The sequence below is a fragment of the Pelodiscus sinensis genome, chromosome 1 (assembly GCF_052426305.1).
Source record: "Pelodiscus sinensis isolate ZL-2025 chromosome 1, ASM5242630v1, whole genome shotgun sequence".
NCBI lineage: Eukaryota > Metazoa > Chordata > Testudines > Trionychidae > Pelodiscus > Pelodiscus sinensis.
Genome location: NC_143052.1, coordinates 22518144 through 22525305, shown reverse-complemented (window position 1 = coordinate 22525305; position 7162 = coordinate 22518144). Strand labels below are relative to the sequence as shown.

Genomic DNA, 7162 nt, shown 5'->3' with positions numbered 1-7162 from the left:
ACTTGTATGGACTTCACTGGGGAATCTCAGCAGGGTTCGGGGGAGGGAGGGAGGGCGGGAGAATGATGTGGACCCTGCTGGCCTTGTTCCAAATTGCCACCAGCTCTCAGCCCTCTCCAAAATCTCAGTTCACTTAGTGCTCCCCTGAGGCGCTGGGATTAGGCAGTGCCATGGAGGAAGCTGATCCTGTCCATGGGGGAAGGGGGAGACGTATCTACATGGAGAATCTCTTCTATATCTTCTCTCTGGTCCATTGTCATTAATAGCAGTTCCCAGAATGAGTGTGAAATATCCATAAACCAAAAGTACCTCAGGAGGCAAGTTTGTGTCTAATCCTAGCTTTGACAGGCTGTCTCCAGTATTGTGCTTCCTACGTTTGAAAGGGCAGAGCCCTAAATAGAAATGTATACAGCCAGTGAAAGGCCCTGTCTCTTGAAAAGCCTGCCCCACCATTTGTGAACACAAAGTTTGGCTCTTTATTATAGGTTTCTGGAAGCATGAGACACACTTAGATGTTTTTAAGAAAAGCCTTCAAAACGTTTTGAGTCAAAAGCTGCGTGTTGTGCATGTCGCTGGTTTGGCAGCTTCTGAACAGTCCTGTAATTTTCATGGCTACAGAAAATGATATGTTGGAGTTCAGAATGGGTTGGGTGAAAATATCTATTACAGACAGTGGTTCCCCCGCCTCCACTGGAGCTCGGTATTATAAATATCAAATGCAACCAGTGAAAAGCAGGCAGTTTTTTATCTTAAAAATGTGTCTACATTTTGACAAACCACTGGTTCTGATCTACCTCAAATTGCTGCTTGCTGGCTTCATTGTGGTTCACCTTCCAGGACAAGATCTCTCCGAAACCAGCTCCGTGTGAAAGAGAAGAGGGCTAACATGATCCTGTATTGGATTTTTCACTTTGAACCTTTAAGAAGAGCAATGAGTTCTCTTTTATACTCATTTTCTATATTCCTTAATACCCCATTAGTTCATTCAGATACTGCAGGGCACTAGTGAAGGGCATAGCAGGAGCCAAAGGTACCCATTAATGATTTCTATACACAAGAAGCTGTCATATATTTGCTGATTGAATGAACTTTGGGTATGTCTACACTTGCAGCCTATTTCGGAATAAGGCTGCAAATGTACACATTTGAAATTGCAAATCAAGCCCGGGATTTAAATATCCTAAGCTTGATTTGCATCTTCCTGGCCAGGCGCCATTTTTGAAATTTACAAGTCTGGAATAACTGCCCAAGTCTACACACGGCAGTGAAACAAGCATTCGAAATAAAGCCCTATTTCGAACTACCTGTTAAACCTCGTTGCAGGAGGAATAACAGGTAGTTCGAACTAGGGCTTTATTTCGAACGCCCATTTCACTGCCATGTGTAGATGCGGGCAGTTATTCCGGACTTGTACATTTCAAAAATGGCGCCCCGCCGGGAAGATGCAAATCAAGTGTGGGATATTTAAATCCCGGGCTTGATTTGCAATTCCAAATGCCTACATTTGCAGCCCTATTCCAAAATAGGCTGCAATTGTAGACATACCCTTTGGGATTAAGAGAAAATAGCAAACAACCACAGTAACAGTCTTCCTGAGGCCTGGTCTAAACTAAAGGGGAAAATCCATTTGAGATACACAACTGCAGCTACATTAATTACGTATCTTAAATTGTGATTTCGGGCCATCCACATAGTGGAGGTCGACTTTCCTTACTCCTTGTGAAGATCAGGACTACCAGCACTGACGGGAGCACCCTCTCAGTTCAAATGAGCAGGTCTTCACTAGACTCGCTAATTCGAACCACAGAAGATCAATTGCGGCAGCATGGCCTGGGAGGGCACAGCATGTGCCTCTCTAACAGGCCTCATCTATTCGGTATGACAAGAAGGCAAAAGGCTATTGCTTCAGAGGCAGGCTCTAGGAACTGTCCATGTGCAGCGCTCTACGGCAAACTTAGAATAGCTGCGGATGTGATTTAAGCTCTGGGCATTTAGGGTGTGTCTAGACTACCTAGTTTTGTCGACAAAAGTGGACTTTTGTCGACAAAACAATACCAGCGTCTACACTACCGCGGAGTTCTGTCGACATAACATCGACAGAACTCCGCAGTTTTGTCGACGCTGGTAAACCTCATTTTACGAGGCAAAACACTTTCTGTCGACAGAGTTCTGTCGACAGAAGGTGTTATTGCCTGTAACGTTGCGTCCAGACTACGGAGTTCTGTCGACAAAGCGGCTTGCTTTGTCGACAGAACTCCATGTGTCTGGACGCAAATTGTCAACGGAAGTTTTGTCGACAGTATCTGTCGACAAAACTTCCGTCGACAAAACGCGGTAGTCTAGACGTACCCTTAGTCAGAGCCTAATCCAAGCACTGGCAAATTACTCACCTAAGATCTCTGAATCCATTTGGGCTAGATAGGAAGGGGCACAGTGGTGGTGAGGAGTGTATAAAGACCCATCTTATAGTGGCCTGTGTAAGGGCTTGGTGGGATTGCTGTTCCCTTATGCCTAGGGGCTACTTTGTGCCTACTACCTGGGGACACATGGCACCCCAAAGGGCCTTTGTCTAGCCACTGGCTCATGAAGCCTCGTGCTTGTGCTGTGGGTCACAGTTTGCATTCCATAAAGAGGTACAGCATTAGTTGACTTGCCAACCTAACACCCCTGCCCTGCCCCCTGCCAGATCCTGCCCTGAGACTATGCCTCTTCCCCGTCTCTTTTCTGAGGCCCTGTTTCCTGCTGGCTCCATCCCTCTTCCCTCTATCTCTTGCTGTCCTCCACCCTCAGTAGAATGGAACTGCAGGTTGGGTTGAGGGAAGGGAGTGAGGGCTCTGTCTGAGGGCGCAGGCAGCTTTGGGGTGGGGTCAGGGATAAGGGATTTGGAGTGTAAGAGAGGTCACTGGTCTGTGGCAGGGAGTTGGGGTGCAGGTTCCCAGGAGCACTGATTATGGCTCCCAGGAAGTGGCCACAAGGTGCAAGGGCAGTCAGGGAGCTCAACGCACTGCTCTCGCACTCACTGGCACTGCTCTTGCAGCTCTCATTGGTTGCAGTTCTTGGCCAATGTGAGTTGTGGAGCCGGCACTTAGGGAGGGGGCAGTGTGCAGAGCTTCCCTGGGCCTAGCAGTTGCAGGGACTTGGTGGTCACATCTGGAAGTTGCATGGAGCCAGGGTAGATAGGAGGTCAGTCTTAGCACCAGACGTCCAGTGCATCCCCAAGTGGTCTTTTAAGGGTGCTGACTGGCATTGCCAGGGTCCCTTTAAAACCGGGCATTCCAGTCACAAACCAGACCAACCCTAAGCATTGGATGTGGCACACTAATCATCTCTGGGCTCTGGGAGGAATCCTGCCTCTAGCGGGAAAAATACCTTTGGGTGCTCCTCTTGGAAGGTGTTATGGAGCCTTAACCCCCTCTGTGTCTCTCAGTTACTGTGTGCAAGATAGGGCTGAGTTTGCTGAACTCTCTCCTTCCCTGGACCATTGCCAGAGTTAATGAGTTAATATTTGTACAGTCCTTTGAATATATAAAGTGCTGCATAAGTGCTAAGCATGCTGCAGCTGCACTGATGTCAGTGGGTTTGCCTGGGCCTGGCCTGATAACATGGTATCTTTTCCTTTCCAGAGGCATTGTCACTGAAGGGTGGAATTCAGCCTACAAAACTGATGAGTGAGCATGCACAGTAAACCCTCCCCCCGCCCTTTTCCCAAGAAATTCAGGAGTTAGGCGAAAAAGCTGTTTCTGAACCTCATAAAATGAGATTGTTTCTTGGTTTCACTGTAGCAGCACAGAAATGTTTGTGAAGATGTGTATGTTTTCAAGGGGCACCTAGCAGGCAGGTTTTGCTCATTGTGGCTCAGTTGATTTCTGTCCTTTGAGTGCCCTTTATAATGTAACATAAAAGTATCCGAGGAAATGGAGGAGCTAACAAAAGGAATCCATTACTGCAGGGGCTGGAAAATCTCATCTGGGATTTGTCTGTGACCGTCACAGGTAGCATGGGGGGGGGGGGGGGGGGAGAGTTATTTTTTAATAAACTGCTCCTCCTTTGAGAGAAAGCAGACATTTTTACTTAGCTCACATTTTTTAGACATGACAGTTCTTGGCCAATTCCAGATGGGAGCTTTTAGTTGCTTCCCTAGAATGGATGCTGGAATTGCAAGTTTCTCTGCCTTCCCCACATGTTTCAGAATTTGATACGAGATCTTTAAGTGAAAAAATGTGTAAGCCTTTTTGGTCCTAAAACATTCTTGCAACTATCTCCAGAGTTACCAGATGTTCCAGTTCCTCAGACACTTTTAATTTGCATAGGACATGAGCAAAAAACCATGCTCAAATCAACAAGATGCTGATATGGCAAAGGGACATAGTGCAGCCTCCTCATAAGCATCCTGGTGACTTCCAGCCATTGAGTCCCCCTTCTAACAACACCATCCCCTGATTTGGACTCATATTTCAGCCAGCTATCAACCAAAATACACACTCTGATTTGGTTTGGATTCTTTACAGCCAGTTTTTGTTGAATGCAGTTTATGGGTCAGTCAATACAGAATGGGTGTTTGGTTTATAAAGTGAATAATATCAGCAGGAGTATGTGACGTCCTTCATTGTAGCTCCAGCCCATATTGGCAACAATCAGTAAAGAATCTGTAAAAATTTTATGAGACCTGCTTGTTGTTTCCCCGCCAATCGCGGGCTGTGTCTAGACTGGCATGATTTTGTGCAAATACTTTTAACGGAAAAGTTTTTCCGTTAAAAGTATTTGCACAAGAGAGCATCTATACTAGCATGTGCCTTTGTGCAAAAGATGTGCTTTTGCACAAAAGCATCCGTGCCAGTGTAGACACTCTCTTGCGCAAGAAAGCTCCAATGCCATTTTAGCCATCGGGCTTTCTTGCGCAAGAAATTAACGTGGCTGGCTACACTGTCCCTCTTGTGCAAGAATACTTGCGCAAGAGGGCTTATCCCTGAGTGGGAGCGTCAGAGTATATGCGCAAGAACCACCGATTTTATACATTACAAAGTCAGTGTTCTTACGCAAATACTCGTAGACAGTGTAGACAGGTGGCAAAATTTTGCGCAAACGCGGACACGTTTGTGCAAAATCATGCCAGTCTAGATGTAGCCCCAGTGTCCATTTTTAATAACAATAAACATGGCAGCAGAAACTTTCCAGGCTCTGTCTCCAACAGTGTGTCCTGTTCCACTGGTTCCACTATCTGCTGCTCCCAAACAGATTATCTAAAGATGAACCAGAATGTGCGGCCACTCCTCTGAAGCTCAGACTCCTTTGGGTCTCAGTGCCAGGGTCACTTCTTGCCCTTCATCCATCAAATAATATTCTTTTGGCACTAGGGAGTTTAACTAGGGACCTACCAACTTCATGGCCATGAAAAGTGCATCATGGACCATAAAATCTGATTTTCCCCTGTGAAATCTGGTCTTTTGCGTGCTCTACACTTCCTAAAAGATTTAATAGGGGAGGCCAGCATTTCTCAAAGTGGGGTTCCTGACCTACAAGACAGTTTCAGGAGGGTCACAGGGTTAATTTAGGGGATCATGGAATAGTCACCCATACTCCTGTGCTGACTTCAGAGCTGGGCAGCATGCCATTCCATGTTACCCTTACATCTTTGCTGCTGCTGGCATACCCCTTTGCAAGAACCTTTTGACTCCCCCAAAACTTTTTTTTGAACCAGGTCCCCTATGAATCATAGCATCGTGACATTTCAGATTTAAATTGCTGAAGTCATGGAATTTACCATTTTTAAAATCATATGACTGTGAAATCGACCAAAATGAACTGTTAACTTGTTAGGGCCCTAGTTATAGGGTAACCCTCCTTAGCTGATTGTCATACACGTTTGTGGGCTCAGGGTTCGCTACAGTTCTCAGAACCCAGTTACATTTCTCAAAAAAGAGACAGGATGACAGAATTCCCAGAGGTGCCATTAGCATCCTTCATTTTGCAGCCTTGAGCCACTTAATCCACTCTCTGCATTGATCCCCAAAGCCACCAGCTGCTCTGAAATAATCTGGACATTTTGGTCCAATTTTTCAAAAATGACCTCTGAGTGTCTTGTGTTGGGCACTCTAAACACTGAGGCCTCTCAGACCAGAGGCCACTTCTCAAACGTTTGTCCTTTCAAAGCAATAAACGTCTTAGCTTTTTTCTTTGCTTTCTTTTTTCTTTCCATTCACTGTCACTTTGTTGGATCTGTACAAGCAGTCATGACTTCCAGCACAGAATTAAATGGCTTTACATGGCAACATGCCTCTAGCACAGTATTAACCTCCCAGCAGTTGGCAGAAAGAGATTAATGTTACAATTAGCTAGTGGATGTTTGATAGCTTAACCTCCAGAAGACATTGCACTTGTGACTGTTTGGGCTCAGCCGGGGGTTTTGTTGCACTAGTTCCAACCTGCAAACCTCCTAGTTCAGGCATTATCTGGGACCTTTTTTGAACTAGGAGATTTGCAACGAAGGGAGATTTTTTCTTTGTATAAACAGGGCCTTTCTGAGTGGAAGAAATAATGTTCTCAACAGGTAAATATCAGACTGTATTGGCAACAAATATTTACAGGCTCATTGGGAAAAATTAATAATGTAAACTCACAAAGACAGACAAACAAATAAAACATCCCCAAGGTGGAAAGTACTGGAGTCTGATCCTGCGAGGATTTTTTTCCCCAGCGGAAAGCACGAACACTGTCCCTCACTACCACAAATTATGCAGCTGAGTTTCCTACGTTTGGGGAAATTGCAGGGGTCAGCACACCCACAGTGCAATGGATGAGCCTCACCCTGGGAAAACCATTTTCATGACCATGGTATCTCCTCTGATAGTGCACCCCCCACATGGTGTTGAGAGCCCTCAAATCCTGTTGAGTATCTCACTGGAATTAAGAGTGTTCAGCTCATGCAGTGTCTGGGTTTTGGATGAAGTGTGGTGTGAGCAGGGGCAGATGACCGTTTTGCGGGGCCCCGGGCAGCATAATTTTGCGGGGCCCCCCTTTGCCATGGCGCATGCGTGGGGCTTTTTGAGGCGCGGGGCCCGGGGCGGCCGTCCCGTTCGCCCTGCCCTATATCTGCCCCTGGGTGTGAGAACCACTGTGCATCGCTGGATGTCTTGTCAAAGCTATTCAGGCATTTAAGGCTGCT

General features: G+C 46.2%; 1 non-coding gene across 1 annotated transcript; it reads right to left on the bottom strand.

Annotated features, from left to right (window-relative positions):
• Positions 1–6691: 6691 nt before the first annotated feature.
• LOC112544814 (U1 spliceosomal RNA) lies at positions 6692–6850 on the bottom strand. The gene has a single exon (XR_003088147.3). It is a non-coding gene; the product is annotated as a U1 spliceosomal RNA (small nuclear RNA).
• Between the last annotated feature and the right edge of the window lie 312 nt (positions 6851–7162).